The sequence below is a fragment of the Hibiscus syriacus genome, unplaced genomic scaffold (assembly GCF_006381635.1).
Source record: "Hibiscus syriacus cultivar Baekdansim isolate YM2019G1 unplaced genomic scaffold, ASM638163v2 tig00009013_pilon, whole genome shotgun sequence".
Lineage (NCBI taxonomy): Eukaryota > Viridiplantae > Streptophyta > Magnoliopsida > Malvales > Malvaceae > Hibiscus > Hibiscus syriacus.
In genome coordinates this window covers 118,164-135,644 of record NW_024062182.1, presented here as the reverse complement: position 1 = coordinate 135,644, position 17,481 = coordinate 118,164, and the positions used below count along the sequence as shown (strand labels likewise).

Below are 17,481 nucleotides of genomic sequence, written 5' to 3'. Positions count from 1 at the left end.
CACTGAACTTTTGACATATACACCAGCTTTTAATAATAATATTTTAGATGCACGAATCAACTTGTCTCAGTGGTTAAATGAATCGTTGTTTCTAGAGATCATGAGTTTGAGCATCAACGGCTTCTGCAAGTTAATTCAACGTTTATTGTGAAATTGTTGAGAGTGTTTAGAATAGATAATACTTTGTAATAACCTTAGATTAATAAAATAATAATAATAATAATAATAATAATAATAATAATATTTTAGCTAAATTATGTGTTTAATACTTAAATTATCAATTTTAATCCGTTTTAATATCTAAATTTTTAGATTTCGTTTCACTTTAGTACATCGCGTTAGAATCTTAAACGACAGTGTATTTTTAATGGGTAAATTATATTATTCATCACTCAATTATCTTCTCACTCCTATTGTTACTAAAGTTTAAAAACTTTCAATTTAACTCCTGAACTCTCAAATTGCTCCTATTTTAAACACTCTAATTTATTTTATTAATAATTTTTGTGAGATGGCATTATTTATTATTATTTTATTAATATATAATTAAAAAATTGAAAGTTAGAGTGATTAAATTATGAGTATCTTGAAAGTTAAGAAATCAAATTAAAAGGATTTAAACTTTAGTGACCAAAATAGAATTGAGAAGATAGTTTAGTGATGAATGATATAATTTATCCATAAAAATAACAAAACAAAAACTAAATGTTAAATATAATTTTTTCAAAATTAAAAGTTTAGGTACTAAACACATAATTTACCCTAATATATTTTGAAACCATTACGAAGTCATAAAAATATTTTGATAATTCAGCAATAATATTTTTCTTCAAGAAAGACTATCCTAATTTCTAGATTTGGAGCATCAGTCGAATAAGGAAGGACTCGATTGATATTCATAAAAATAAATGGGACCAAATCCATATCTTTATAAAAATAAAGACCCCAATTTTTAGCCTAATTTACCCTAATTTCTAGCCTCCTTTCTTATCTCCTAAGACCTCAATCCAAAGACCCCGCCAATTTTTCAGTTGATTTGATTATTTTGGAGCCTTTGATTCAATGGCTCTTTACTTGTTGTACGAGTCATCTTCTGGGTATGGTCTATTCCAGGTCCAGGGGCTCGATGAAATCGGTCAAAACACAGAGGCTGTTAGGAACTCGGTCGCCGATCTGAACCGGTTCGGTAAGGTGGTTCAACTCACTGCTTTTCAACCTTTTGAGTCCGCCATTGACGGCCTCAACCAATGCAACTCTGTTTCCGAAGGTATTAACGAAGTCTTTCTTTTCTTTCAAGCTTCTGGGTTTTGTTTAAGTTTTTATGTTTTGTTGTTGTCTTGGTTTGGGGTTTGCTTGAAATAAAAGATTCTGCCATTTTTGTAAGGTTGTTTAGTTGATTTAGGTTTAGTCTTTTCAAAATACTAGCTAAAGGAAGATACGATGTGTAAACACACATTTTCGTCCTATTAAGATTTAAATTTTTAAAAATATGATAAAATTTTATTAAGATTCAAACTCCTAAAAATATGATAGAGTTCTACTATTATTTAAACTCCTAAAGATAGGATCTACAAACATTATAAATAGTCATTGTAATTCATTATTGTAACACATTCAGAGGAAGATATAAGAAATATCAAGCAAAAAATTACAAGCAACTCGTAGCCATTATTCGAAGCATTTATATTTTGAAAGGTAAAGTTCATACATTCGCATGTTATTTTTCCTTACCTTTGCTGTGTTTTGATTTCGAAAGAAAACTGAGAGAAGTGTTTTTGGCCGATTAACGGGGGCGTTTTCGAGATCTATTTTTGTAGATCTAGTCCCCGAGGCTTGTGTTTTTGAAAAACTATTCGGATTTTTATAAACGGGTCGTGTGTATCCGCGTGTTTTGTCGTTTTTTCTTCGATTGACTTTTAATTTTGACCCCTAATTCATTTTTTATTTTAATTTAACCCTTATTATTTATATGTATATATTTAATTTAATTTAATTTATTTATTTATTATATTTTTTTTCATTTTTCTTTACGTTATATTATATTATTTTTCTATTATATATATATATTATATTATTATTTTTTATCTATATTTACTATGTTTTTTACTATATTTTCCTAACGTTATATATTGTTGAGTTAATCGAATGACGAAATTGGCCAAGAGGGGGGTGAATTGGCAATAAAAATTTTGTGGAAGCTTTTGCAGAAAATTGAAAGTAATTGCACAGCGATTTACAGTGGTTCGACTTTCTCAAACAAAGTCTACGTCCACTACCTTAGCTATCCACACTAAGGATTTTCCAACAAATTCACTAATTTGTTCTTTCTTTTGAGGCCAAAGAGATAACCTTACAATTCCCTCAAGAGTATACCCCAACTCTTGAGAACACTCTTTTCTCAAAGAGAAGATTACAAATTTGCAAACTTACAAGAAAACCTCACAAGGTAAGATGTTTGCACAATTCTAGAACAAGAAAAGAACACTCAAAGAAAATTACAAATGAGCACAATAAGTGTTCTTTAAAAGCAAAATGAATATTGAATGAAAATTGGCTTGAATTGCACAAACTTTGTGTTTGATGCTTTCTCTCTTGTTTCTCTATAATTTTCTTTCTGATCAAGGGCTTCAGAACTTGTTTAAATACACCTTGGATCACTTCTTAACGTTGGGGATGATTAGAGAAGATATTATAGCCGTTTTAGTGTGAAAACATTTAATAAAACAGCTTGGAGCGTGGGGGGAATCGGTTCCCTCTCATAGGGAATCGGTTCCCTAAGTGTAAAATTCAAATATTTCGACCGTTGAACAGGGGGGAATCGGTACCCCCTACGGGGGAATCGGTTCCCTCCGAGCATTCTGGAAATCTCGGAGCCAAACCATTCAGGGGGGAATCAGTTCCTCCTATGGGGGGGAATCGGTTCCCTCTGAGCAATCTGGAATTTTTGGCTTTGAATTGGTTCGAAATACTTTGTAAAATTATTTTGAAATTGTTTTATGATTAAAACTTAATTTTACACTTAAGTAAGGATCAAAAATGATTTTTGAAATATTTGGAGTAATGTTTTGATATTCGAATAGTTATATCGAATATACTTAGAAAATCATTTGGAAAATCTTAAAATCCATTTAACTTAATTTGTTATATCGAAATATTAAAATGTTTCAACAATCTCCCCCTTTTTGATATAACAAAACATTTTAGTAATTTTAAGATTTTTGAAATCAAGTTTTGAAATTACTCCCCCTTACTTTAACACTACTTCTTATTCTTCTTATGTAAAACATTTACTCCCCCTTACTTTAACACTACTTCAATTTATTATGTAAAACATTTAACACTTATTCTTCTTATTCTTCTCCCCCTTTTTGTTAAATCAAAAAGACATTGTAAAACAAGGTTTTGAAAATCATTTAGCCAATTGATTTATTAATTATAAGCTTAAGCTGCTAAGATCACAATCAAAAGAGAGGTTAGCCATTAGTTTCATAAATCAATATTTATAAATAATGTGATATGGCAAAATTGGTCATATTGCTAATGATAATGTAAATGATGCAAAAATGAATAAAACACACCAAACATAAAAGTTCACACCATTCATAAATCCAAAATCCAACAATCCACAAAATCAAACAATTCAAAATGTTGAAACAATATTCATTTTGTTCAAAGTTTTAAAGATAAACATAAAATTAAGCATCCGGATCGGTAGGAGGAAAACGGGCTCGCATAGCGGCCATCTCGTGTGTGAGTTCATTGATACAAGCGTTGGTTGATTCATTGTTTGCACGCATCTCCCGAAGAATCTCTAATTGTTGAGCTTCCATTGTGGATAAATGAGACTCTATAGAGGAAAAGCGCGAGTCCATGGTAGCGTATCGGAAATCGAATGTCTCCATAAAGGATTGAAAATATGGAGGCATTTGATGCGTTTGTTGTGCTTGCTCCTCGGGCTGCTCTTCGGGTTGTTCAGGTTCTTCTTCAGCTTCATCAATATCCCTCATTAATTGTTCAAACTCGGGATCTTCGTCAGCCTCGGGTGGAGCTTGTGAAGAACTAGCTCCCGGAGTAGAAGAACGAACCCATTCACCGGTTTCTTTGTCCTTTACACATCCCGCTCTCGTTAAGGAAAGAAGAATTATTTGTTTCTTAAGAGGAAAAACGGCATCTAGACCGACTCTAAGCCCAGCTTTGGAAAACAGATTACTCAAAAAGCAACCGTAAACTAGAGATGAACAGTGTTTCTTGTTAGGAACAAGATTTACGGTTTCAACAATTTCAGCAAAAATAATCTGAGGTAGGTTAATTTTAATACGGTTTTCGAAACAATGTAACCACCAAAGATCCAAAGCTCTAAGAGTAGAATAACGACCTCCGGATGGTCGAAACCACCAAGAAATCATTAGATGAAGAAAACGCTCATGTAGGTCTAAGACACTCGCACTATCTCTTCTTTTATAACGAGAACCTAAAATTTGTTTTTCATTCGAGATACCATCATTATCTAATCCAAATGTATTGGCTATATATGCCGGGTCAATATATAAGAATTGTCCTAGAAGGTAGGAACGAATTCCTATGGTTTCGGTTTCAGCTTGGTTTTTAACACATACGGCATTAGAGTAGAATATACGAACAAGTTGATGGTAAACGATGGGTTCAAGATCAAATAGTTTATCAAATTTCCATTCTTGTAAAATGGGAAGATATTTAAAATCGATAGCTAACATAGCTTGACGAGAAGGAATACGTTCTTCCCGGATTTTGTAAGAATCGAAATATTGATAATACCAAAATCGGTGATTTCTAGATCCAGGATGATTAAAACACGAATTTTGAATAGTCAAGTTAGGATCAGTGGAATTGGGATTAGAAATTGGAATAGAAGGAGGATTTGGAGGTGGATTTGGTTGACGACTAGAACGACTAGATGAAGACCTAGGACGTTTAGGATTTGACATGGTGAAGGAAATCGGAATAGATAGAATAACCTGCAATTTTAAAACAAATGTATGCAACTCAATTAATCCCAAAACTCAATTGAGTCCTCAATATTTCAAGGTTCTCTAAATCAATCCTAATGGCCAAATTTTTTGAGAAACTTTTGAAAAATATGGTTTTGAGAAACAATATATGTATAGTTTTCATAATAACAACATAATTTAATCAAAACACAATAATTTGAAAAATAACAATTTTTTTTATTTCGAAAATTAAAAAATTTGAAAAATTCTTGTGTTTTTGATGAAATTAGTTGTAACATCTAGTTTCTAATCACTAAATAATCAATGACCGATCACTATTTCAATCTAGAACTAATTAAAACTAATCCTATGTTCAAAAATAATGAAATAAAGAGTTTAGAAAAATTACCTTGAAAGATGAAGATTAAGGGGATTTAGATGTTGTTTGCACGACTTTAATGATTTCAACAGGTTTAGAAGATGATATATGAAGTAAATTCCGATTAATATCGTCGATTTGAGACAAAAATGGAGATTTGAGGGTGTAGGAGGTGAAAAACGGCGGAAGAGAGAAGAAAATGAGGGTTTGGGATTTTGGGGGTGTTCTGTCGATTTTAACAGAACCCCAGGGGGTATCGATTCCCCTGTGGGGGGAATCGGTTCCCCTTCAAAGGGGGAATCGGTTCCCTCAGGGGGGGATCGATTCCCTCTGCACCAAAAATGCTAAAATCCGATTTTTTAAGCACAAAATGCTAAATTAATCTTTTCTAGTGGTATTGGCAACTCATATATCAAACATTAATTATGTTCAAATAATTAAATTAATCTTTAATTGATTTTTTGAACATAAAATTAATTTTCATTAAGAATCACAAACTCCCCCTAACTAATAGCAAGAATGCAATCAAAAATTATTATTATAAGCATTTTTCAAGATTTATTAAAAGTGCTAAAATTATTTTAAACACTAAGTGAAGATAGGTTGGTCAAACCTAATTCTCTCCTAAGTGTCCAAAATCTTTCCTTGTCTAAGGGTTTTGTAAAGATATCTGCTAATTGGTGCAAAGTATCAACAAATTCTAGAACTACATCTTCCTTAGTGACATGGTCTCTAATGAAATGATGTCTTATTTCAATGTGCTTAGTTCTAGAGTGTTGGATGGGATTTTTAGTGAGACAAATAGCACTAGTATTGTCACACTTGATAGAAATAGTACCTACTTCAATTCCATAATCAAAAAAGTTGTTGTTTCATCCATAAAACTTGTGCACAACAACTACCAGCTGAAATGTATTCGGCTTCAGTGGTAGATAATGCAACACAATTTTGTTTCTTTGAAAACCAAGAAATCAGCATATTTCCAAGGAATTAGCAAGTACCGGAGGTGCTTTTCATATCTAATTTGCATCCTCCATAATCCGCATCAGAAAAAGCATGCAAGCTAAAGCTAGAGTCTCTAGGATACCAAAGTCCTAAACTAGGAGTGTCCTTAAGGTATCTAAAGATTCTCTTAACAGCTAGTAAATGTGATTCCTTAGGACATGATTGAAATCTAGCACATAAGCAAACACTAAACATAATGTCTGGTCTACTTGCAGTTAGATAAAGCAAAGAGCCAATCATTGACCTATATAATTTAACATCTACACATTTACCTTCTTCATCTAAGTCAAGCTTTGTTGAAGAGCTCATTGGAGTGTTATGAGGTTTCCCATTTTCCAGTCCAAATTTCTTGAGCATATCTTTGACGTACTTAGCTTGATTAATGAAGATGCCATCTTTTCTTTGCTTGATTTGGAGTCCCAAGAAAAATGAGAGCTCCCCCATCATGCTCATCTCAAACTCACTTTGCATTAGTTTAGAAAATTCTTGGCAAAGAACATCATTAGTAGAGCCAAATATTATATCATCAACATAAATTTGAACTACTAATAAATCTTTACCTTTTCTCTTTAAAAACAATGTAGTGTCAACCTTTCCTTTTAAAAAATCTTTTTCAATTAAAAAATTTGACAATCTTTCATACCAAGCTCTAGGAGCTTGTTTTAAACCATAAAGAGCTTTTGTCAATTTTAAAACATGATCCGGAAAATTTGAATCTTCAAAACCTGGAGGTTGTTCCACGTACACTTCTTCTTTTATAAAACCATTTAAAAATGCACTTTTAACATCCATTTGATATAATTTAAATTCATTGAAACATGCAAATGCCAATAACATTCTAATTGCTTCCATCCTAGCTACGGGAGCGTATGTTTCATCGTAGTCTATGCCCTCTTCTTGAGTATACTCTTGAGCAACAAGTCTAGCCTTGTTTCTCACTATATTACCACTTTCATCAAGTTTATTTCTAAAAACCCATCTAGTACATACAGTAGATTTATTACTAGGCCTTTCAACTAATGTCCATACTTTACTTCTCTCAAATTGATTTAATTCTTCTTGCATAGCCATAATCCAATGTTCATCTTTTAATGCTTCTTTGATGTTCTTAGGCTCTATGCATGAAATAAATGCAACATAATTACAGATATTTTAAAGAGAAGATCGAGTAGTTACCCCTTTTGATGGATCACCTATAATTTCACCATCCTTGACATAGTTGTACTCTCTTGGAAAAGATACTTCCCTTTCTTCAATGGTTGGATTCTCGAGGGGATCATGAGTTTCCTCATCTTTTGTTTCTTCCTTTGATGATGATTCTCCAACGTCATTTCTAACGTCATTTGCTTGTACAATACCTACATCATCATTAACAGAAGAATCCTTCCTCGGAAGGGGATTATCATCGAAAACAACATGTATAGACTCTTCTACAACTAAAGTTCTTTTATTAAATACACGATAAGCTTTAAAATTTAAGGAATAACCCAGAAAAATTCCTTCATCACTTTTAGCATCAAATTTACCAAGATTTTCTTTACCGTTGTTTAAAACAAAACATTTACATCCAAAAGGATGAAAATAGCTAATGTTAGGCTTTTTATTTTTGAGAATTTCATATGGAGTTTTCTTTAAAATTGGCCTAATCATTACTCGATTCACAACATAACAAGCGGTATTTGTGGCTTCCGCCCAAAAATATTTTGGCAAATTATTTTCACAAAGCATGGTTCTAGCCATTTCTTCTAAAGTTCGATTTTTCCTCTCAACAACTCCATTTTGTTGAGGGGTTCTAGGTGCTGAAAAATTGTGGCTAATACCATTAGAATTACAAAACTCAATAAATCCAAGATTTTCAAATTCAGTTCCATGATCACTTCTAACACTAGTGATAGAGTAACCTTTTTCATTTTGGATTATTTTTGAAAATGTGATGAAATTTTCTAATGCTTCATCTTTAGTACTTAAGAATAGAATCCAAGTGTATCTAGAATAGTCATCTACCAAGACAAATGCATATTGTTTTCCTCCCAAGCTAGTAGTTCTAGTTGGCCCAAAAAGATCTAAATGGATCAATTGTAATACTTTACTAGTTGATACATCATTAATAGATTTAAAAGAAACTCGTTTTTGTTTTCCTTTAGCACAAGCATCACAGATTTTATCATTATCAAATTTAAGCTTAGGCAACCCTCGAACTAAATCACCTTGAATTAGCCGTTGCAAAACACTCATACTAGCATGACCTAGTCTCCTATGCCATAACCAACTATCATGCTCATCCTTAGCAACTAGGCATAAATTAGTCATATCAATAGAATCTAAATGCACCATGTAAATGTTTCCTATTCTATGACCAACAAGCATAATCCGATTAGATGCAATGTCAATGACTTTACAACCATTAATTTCAAATAAGACATTGAATCCTTTATCGCATAATTGACTAATACTCAATAGATTATGCTTTAATCCATTCACATATAAAACATTCTTAATTTGTATGGAAGAGGTATTACCTATTGTACCAATACCTTCAATGTGACCTTTTGAATTGTCTCCAAAAGTCACTTCTCCTCCATTTTTGGCGTTAAGCTCAATGAACCAGTTTTTGTCTCCGGTCATATGTCTTGAGCATCCACTATCAAGGTACCATGAGTTTGAATTTGTTTCCCGTGCCTTGTAGCAATGCTCCTTTCCCTACAAACATAGATTAATTTTTGATTTTTGGTACCCAAATTCTTTTGGGTCCATATTCATTAGTTTCCAAAATCCTAGTCCCCTTAGGTATCCATTTGTGTAGGATATTTTTATCTTTAGTAGTAATGAGTTCTTTAGGAACCCACACACTTCTAATGATTTTTCCATTAGAGGTTCTTTGGGGACCTCTATGATTGTAGTTTCTAAAACTTTTTCTAACAAAGTTGGATTTTGAATTTCCACCTTTTTCAAAATATTTTGTTCCAACTTTATCAAAAGAAGTTTTAAGATCATCAATTTTCTTTTGATGATCATCATTGATCTTTGAAAGTAAATTTTGCAAATCTAAATTTTTCTTTTCAAACTCTTCTAGTTTGATTTGCAAATTTTTTATTTTACTTTCAAGATCGTTGTTGGTTTTGGATATGAGTTTGTTTTCATTTTTCAATTTTGAAACATCATTTTTATATTTTAAAAACAATTTCTCATAATCCGAAGCCAACCCATTGTACTCCTCAAATAACTCATCATAAGATAAATCATCAAAATCGGATGAATTAGAGGTTACCTTAGAATCTTCCCCGAATGCCATCAAGCACAAGTTTGCTACTTCTTGTTCCTCTTCATCGGAACCTTCTTCATCGCTCCATGTAGCCACATTAGTCTTGTGCTTATTCTTTGATTGACCCTTTTTCTTCAATTGTGGGCAATCATATTTGACATGCCCCGGCTTTTTGCATTCATAGCAAATGATTGGGTCCTTCTCTTTTGGTTCATTTTTGAGGCCTTCGTTTCGTTTGAATTTTCTTCCTTGGTAAGGTCTCATCATTTTTTTGAACCGTTTGGCAAACGATGCCATTTTCTCGTCATCATCATCATTATTAGAATCACTCTCATCTTTTGTGGATTTGAGAGCAACTCCAATGTTTTTCTTCTTCTCCTTCTCCTTTGGTGTCTCTTCAACTTTATCAAGGTCCACCTCATCTTCAAGCATCATCTCATGAGTGAGGAGTGAACCGATAAGTTCTTCAAGAGTTAAGGACGATAGGTCCTTAGACTCGATGATTGCCGTCTTCTTTGATTGCCATGATTTTGGGAGGGAGTAGACTAACTTCCTCACAAGCTTTTCATTTGAGATGATCTCTCCATATGATTTGAGACCATTGACAATCGTTGAAAATCTATCCGTCATAGCTTTGATGTCTTCATTTGGTTTCATCCTGAAATTTTCATAGCTATGCGTTAGAATACTAATTTTTGATTTCTTTACCTCATCGGTACCTTCATGTGTGACTTGAAGCTTGTCCCATATTTCTTTGGCGGTTGTACACGATGAAACTCTTCCGTATTCATCTGGTCCAAGAGCACACAAGATAATATGGATGGCTTTGGAGTTGAGCTGGAACATTTTTGTATCTCCTTCACTCCACAACCTTGGATGAGTGATAGGCTTAATGTATCCTTCTTCTACGGCATTCCATGCTCCCATGTCACTTGCTTGAATGAAGTACATCATTCTATTCTTCCAATAGGCGTAGTTAGCTCCATTGAAGAAAGGAGGCTTGTTGACGGGCATCGAATCGAGACCGGAGTCGAAGTTTGAAGTGGAGGCCATTGATGACTTGGTAATCGATGTAACTCTTCCCGGATCGACTCAAGAGGCGATTAAACCTTCAAATGAGTTAGGCTCTGATGCCAATTGTTGAGTTAATTGAATGACGAAATTGGCCAAGAGGGGGGTGAATTGACAATAAAAATTTTGTGGAAGCTTTTGCAGAAAATTGAAAGTAATTGCACAGCGATTTACAGTGGTTCGACTTTCTCAAACAAAGTCTACGTCCACTACCTTAGCTATCCACACTAAGGATTTTCCAACAAATTCACTAATTTGTTCTTTCTTTTGAGGCCAAAGAGATAACCTTACAATTCCCTCAAGAGTATACCCCAACTCTTGAGAACACTCTTTTCTCAAAGAGAAGATTACAAATTTGCAAACTTACAAGAAAACCTCACAAGGTAAGATGTTTGCACAATTCTAGAACAAGAAAAGAACACTCAAAGAAAATTACAAATGAGCACAATAAGTGTTCTTTGAAAGCAAAATGAATATTGAATGAAAATTGGCTTGAATTGCACAAACTTTGTGTTTGATGCTTTCTCTCTTGTTTCTCTATAATTTTCTTTCTGATCAAGGGCTTCAGAACTTGTTTAAATACACCTTGGATCACTTCTTAACGTTGGGGATGATTAGAGAAGATATTATAGCCGTTTTAGTGTGAAAACATTTAATAAAACAGCTTGGAGCGTGGGGGGAATCGGTTCCCTCTCATAGGGAATCGGTTCCCTAAGTGTAAAATTCAAATATTTCGACCGTTGAACAGGGGGGAATCGGTACCCCCTAGGGGGGAATCGGTTCCCTCCGAGCATTCTGGAAATCTCGGAGCCAAACCATTCAGGGGGGAATCGGTTCCTCCTATGGGGGGGAATCGGTTCCCTCTGAGCAATCTGGAATTTTTGGCTTTGAATTGGTTCGAAATACTTTGTAAAATTATTTTGAAATTGTTTTATGATTAAAACTTAATTTTACACTTAAGTAAGGATCAAAAATGATTTTTGAAATATTTGGAGTAATGTTTTGATATTCGAATAGTTATATCGAATATACTTAGAAAATCATTTGGAAAATCTTAAAATCCATTTAACTTAATTTGTTATATCGAAATATTAAAATGTTTCAACATATATATATATATTCTTACTTTATTTTATTTTATATTTTTATGATTACTATTTTTTAGTAAATATTATATGTATATTTATTTTTCATTTATTTATTATTATTATTACTATTTAGTATTTTATTATATTATACATACATTTTTATATATATTTTTTTATTATTTTATTTATACTATTTATTTATTTTCATTATATTTTTAGTTTCTTTGCTCTTATTATTATTATTTTTTTTAAAAACACTTTACATTTTTTATTCTTTTTGTATATATATTTTATCTTCATTTATTTTATTTTATTCAATTTCATTTTTTTTCATCTAATTATTTTATGTTTATTATTATTGGTTTCATTTATTTCTTTGGTTTACTCTTTAGTTTTGTTACTTTCTTTTATTATTATTATTTTATTTTAAAATTTTATTTTTAAGGGTATTTCCGTAAACTCATTAAGGGTAAGTAATTCGGATCAAATTTTACCTTTTAATTTAACTTGCAATTTTCTTAATCAAAGACAACTGGAAATTACGTAGTACCGAAAGGACGGTTCAAGGGTGTTAATCCTTCCTTGACCGTAACCGACTCCCGAACCCGACACATCTTTGGAAAGACGTAGATCATGTAAGAAATAGGGTATCCGATCAACCCATTTGTTTTAAATAAATGATCGGTGGCGACTCCAATCCACATTTTTCAAGTCGAAGCTCAATTCCGGGGCCCAACCGAAAGACGGTGACGACAGTTTGGCGACTCCGCTGGGGACAGGTAAGTGAGTCAGACTAAGGTAATTTCAGTTGTCTTTTTAACGAAAAGGGTAAGTTTAAATTTTAAGGTAACATTTCGATCCTTTTTTATTTACTTTTGATTATATTTTCGAGTAAATAGTTATACTAATCGTTTTCTCGTGATTTCAGCCTTTAAATCTTTTTCATTTAAGGCTCTATACCCGAGCTCTAAACCTTGTTTTAAGTAAGGGTGAAAGCGACGCTTTCGTGTGAATTTATTCACCGTGCAGACCTAGCAAGTAGCCTTCGGGATTCATATACCTTATGTCTTCGTGTGAATTTATTCACTGTGCGAGCATAAGGGAATGTGTCCTCTCGAGTTTAACTTAGTCCACATAAGCCTGTGATGGGTTTAGGACTAAGGGTCTGACAAGCCCAATGGGGCACCAACAAGGAGAACTCGGGTACCGTTTTTAGAACCTAAACCGGGAAACTATGGAGAATTAGAGCCTACCCCAAAATCACATTTCAAAACCTAAGATATTTTTACCCTAACCATTTTATTTTTTTTGTTTTTTTCTTTCGTCATTTTATTTTTATTTTTATTTTACTAATCCTTTTGCTTTTGTGTTTGTTTTCTAGCATTTGCATCATAACAATATATTTTTACCCTAACCATTTTCTTTTTTGTATTTTCGTCTTACTAAGATTTAAACTCCTAAAAATAGGATATAATTTTGTTAGGATTCAAATTCCTAAAAATAGAATAGAGTTCTACTATTATTTAAACTCCTAAAGATAAGATCAATAAGCATTATAAATAGTCATTGTAAGTCACTATTGTAACACATTCGGAGTAGGATATACGAAATACCAAGCAAAAAATTACAAGCAACTCGTAGCCATTTTTCGAAGCATTTATATTTTGAAAGGTAAAGTTCATACATTCGCATGTTAATTTTCCTTACTTTTGCTGTGTTTTGATTTCGAAAGAAAACTGAGAGAAGTGTTTTTGACCGATGAACGGGGGTATTTTCGAGATCTATTTTTGTAGATCTAGTCCCCGAGGCTTGTGTTTTTGGAAAAATATTCAGATTTTTATAAACGGGCCGTGTGGATCTGCGTGTTTTGTCGTTTTTTCTTCGATTGACTTTTAATTTTGATATCTAATTCATTTTTTATTTTAATTTAACCCTTATTATTTATATGTATATATTTAATTATATTTTATTTATTTATTTATTATAAAAAATTTTTCATTTTTCTTTACGTTATATTATATTATTTTCCTATTATTATATATATATTATATTATTATTATTTTATCTATGTTTACTTATTTACTATGTTTTTTTACTATATTTTCCTAACATTATATATATATATTCTTATTTTATTTTATTTTATATTTCTATGATTACTATCTTTTTAGTTAATATTATATGTATATTTATTTTTCATTTATTTGTTATTATTATTACTATTTAGTATTTTATTATATTATACATACATTTTTATATTTTTATATATATATTTTTTATTATTTTATTTATATTATTTATTTATTTTCATTATATTTTTAGTTTCTTTGCTCTTATTATTATTTTTCTTTTTTTAAAAAAATACTTTACCTTTTTTATTCTTTTTGTATATATATTTTATCTTCATTTATTTTATTTTATTCAATTTCATTTTTTTTCCATCCAATTATTTTATGTTTATTATTATTGGTTTCTTTTATTTCCTTAGTTTACTCTTTAATTTTGTTACTTTCTTTTATTATTATTTTCTTTTAAAATCTTATTTTTTAAGGGTATTTCCCTAAACTCATTAAGGGTAAGTAATTCGGATCAAATTTTACCTTTTAATTTAACTTGCAATTTTCTTAATCAAAGACAACTGGAAATTACGTAGTACCGAAAGGACGGTTCAAGGGTGCTAATCCTTCTTTGACCGTAACCGACTCCCGAACCCGACACATCTTTGGAAAGACGCAGATCAGGTAAGAAATAGGGTATCCGATCAACCCATTTGTTTTAAATAAATGATCGGTGGCGACTCCAATCCACATTTTTCAAGTCGAAGCTCAATTCCGGGGCCCAACTGAAAGACGGTGACGACACGATGAAACTGATTACCATTTCATTTGAGGTTTCTTGCTGTGTAATTTAGGTTAGCCATTGGTTTACGTCTGGTCTCATTGGTAGGGCTTATTACGGATGAATTGAGGAGCTTTTTAGAGCTTAATCTCCCTAAAGTCAGGGTAGGCAAGAAATCGAAGTTCAGTCTTGGAGTTGCAGAGCCTAAGCTTGGTTCCCACGTCACCGAAACAACTAAAATTACATGCCAGAGCGGAGAGTTTGTTCTCGAGCTTCTTCATGGTGTGCGGTTGCATTTTGATAAGTTCATCAAGGACTTAAAGGTTTGCATACACTGTGTTTCTCCTTTATTTCTCTTTAAAGATGACAGCTACAGGTGTGTGTTTTTCTTAAAACTTTGTAGCCCGGGGACTTGAAAAAAGCGCAGCTTGGTCTGGCACACGGTTACAGTCTAGCAAAAGTGAAGTTCGACGTCAATCGAGTCGACAATACGGCCATTCAAGCAAAATTCCTTCTTGATACTCTTGATAAGGACATTAGTTCCTTTTCCATGAGAGTGAGGTTCGTTATTACTTTACCCTTGAAACGGGCTATTTTTTCCGGTTCAATGTGCAATGACAACCAGTATATGCATGGATTTACATAAAGGATGTCCTCCGATTGATTACTTCCTGCAGGGAGTGGTACTCATGGCATTTTCCCGAATTGGTAAAGATTGTCAATGACAATTATCTCCATGCAAGAGTTGCAAAGCTTATCGAGTGTAAGTCGAAGTTGTCTGAAGAACACATCCCTGCCTTAACTGAAATTCTCGGGGACGAGGACAAAGCGAAAGAAATCTTTGAAGCAGGCAAAGCATCAATGGGTAGACCTCTTGTACTTATACCACAGCTGAACTTCATTTTCTCATGCCCCCATTTATTAACTTTTTTCCCTCCTTTGCAGGACAGGATTTGACCCCGGTTGATTTGATTAATGTTCAGCTATTTGCTCATAGGGTAATGAATCTTGCCGAGTACAGAAAGAATCTATACGATTATTTAGTGACGAATATGAATGACATTGCACCAAATTTGGCATCATTGATCGGAGAAGTTGCTGGGGCGCGGTTGATCTCTCTTCCCGGTAGTCTGACGCCAGACAGAATAGTGATTATCCTGTAGGCTAGCTTCGACAGACGATTCACAAGAGAAAATTCGCCCAAAAATCAGAGAAAAAAAGTCTCTAGGGTTTAATAAAATATTATAAAATCAAAAACTATCCAAAAAGCAGTCCACAAGCCGGACTGTTATAGCAAAAAATCGTCTTTATTCGAATTTTGCCAAAAATAGCAAAATCCCGAAAATCACTCTAAATTGAAATTCGAAATAAAATAAGCAATCTCCCAAAAATCCGGCCTAAATCAGATTTAAATTGACTTCCTAATTAACAATCGAAATATTACCATAAATAGTAAAAAATAACTAAATCTAGTGATTTGGCGGGGAAAACGGCAGAATTTGAGGTTGAAAAAAAGGCCACATGGAGCGTAGCTGTGGAGAGCGTGCGCGTCGAAAAGAGCTTTTCGGATTGGGGTTTTATGCGCGATTCTGACACCTGTAGCCAAAGTTATGGCCAAAATACTGAAACATACTCAAAACGACCCTAATGAGAAACATGTCACAATCAATTCCCGCCTTTGCGCTGATCTGCCAACTCATGGTATCTCAGCGCCATCAACGTGCAATCTGACAGTTCAGCATCATCTGTCTCGGATCCCCTGCATCATAATCTCACAAAGTTGGCAAAGTGCCCCTCTTCCACTCTTCAGATTCTTGGTGGAGTCGTAAAAATGCGTGGAGAACACGAGTTCTTGATAAAATTATGCACCTCTTTAAGCTGAACGATGACTGCTGGCTTCAGGGCACTGAAAACACGAGGAAACACACCTAAGTATGGCCTTAGTTTCCATTCATCTTTCATTGGTCGAGCATCTGCTAAAAACAATGGCCGGATGGCACGCTATCTTGCAAACAAATGTTCCGTTGCATCTCGCATGGATTGTTTTGTAGGTGATCATCATCTTTTTGTTTCTTTTCGTCACATGCTGTAAGTTTTCCTGAAAGTCGATCGATACTCCTCTTGCTTGCAGAGGGGGGCACCACTGTTTTCTGGGAGAAATTGCGGGAACAAGTCGATGAACGACTTGAATTCTATGACAAAGGCGTTGCACCTCGAAAAAACATCGATGTTATGAAGTCTGCTATCGAGAATACTCAAAACAGAGGTATTCGGATCTGTGAATCCTTTTCCTTTTGCACGATTTCAAATGTATGATGTCTCATTTTAAGATGTTCATTACAACGAAGACGAACCCGAGAGTCGAAAAATTTGATTTCCTTTTGAAGTTCTCATCTATCACCATGCGTTACGCAGATGTAGAAATGGAAGAAGAAAAGAGCAAGAAAAAGAAAGTGAAACCCGAAGACACCCCAGTTGCGGCTACAAATGGAGATGCTCCCGAGGATGACAGTAAACCGGAGAAGAAAAAGAAAAAATAGAAGAGAAAGATGGAGCACGAGCAGGATCACGGAGCAGAGAAAACGAACGGCGTCAATGAGGATGTGGCCGAGCAAGAAGGAACAGCCAAGAAGAAGAAAAAGAAGAGCAAAGATGAAGGAGCTGCTGCAAGTGAAACTAAAAAGAAAAAGAAGTCCAAGGAGCCGATATCTATTCAAAGATAATTCTAAATCATTTGACATTAAACGTTTACACCGTTAACATTAATTGTTTTAATAAATAAAATTACAATTTATCAATAAAAATTAATTCGTGACATTTTGAACAGGGTGAATCAAGCCTATATAGATCATGCCATAAGGGTAGTTTTTT

The 17,481-nt window shown here is 33.3% G+C and overlaps 1 pseudogene; it reads left to right on the top strand.

Moving 5' to 3' along the window:
• The first annotated feature begins 1,059 nt into the window (after positions 1–1,059).
• LOC120203016 lies at positions 1,060–17,333 on the top strand (annotated as a pseudogene).
• Positions 17,334–17,481: the final 148 nt, after the last annotated feature.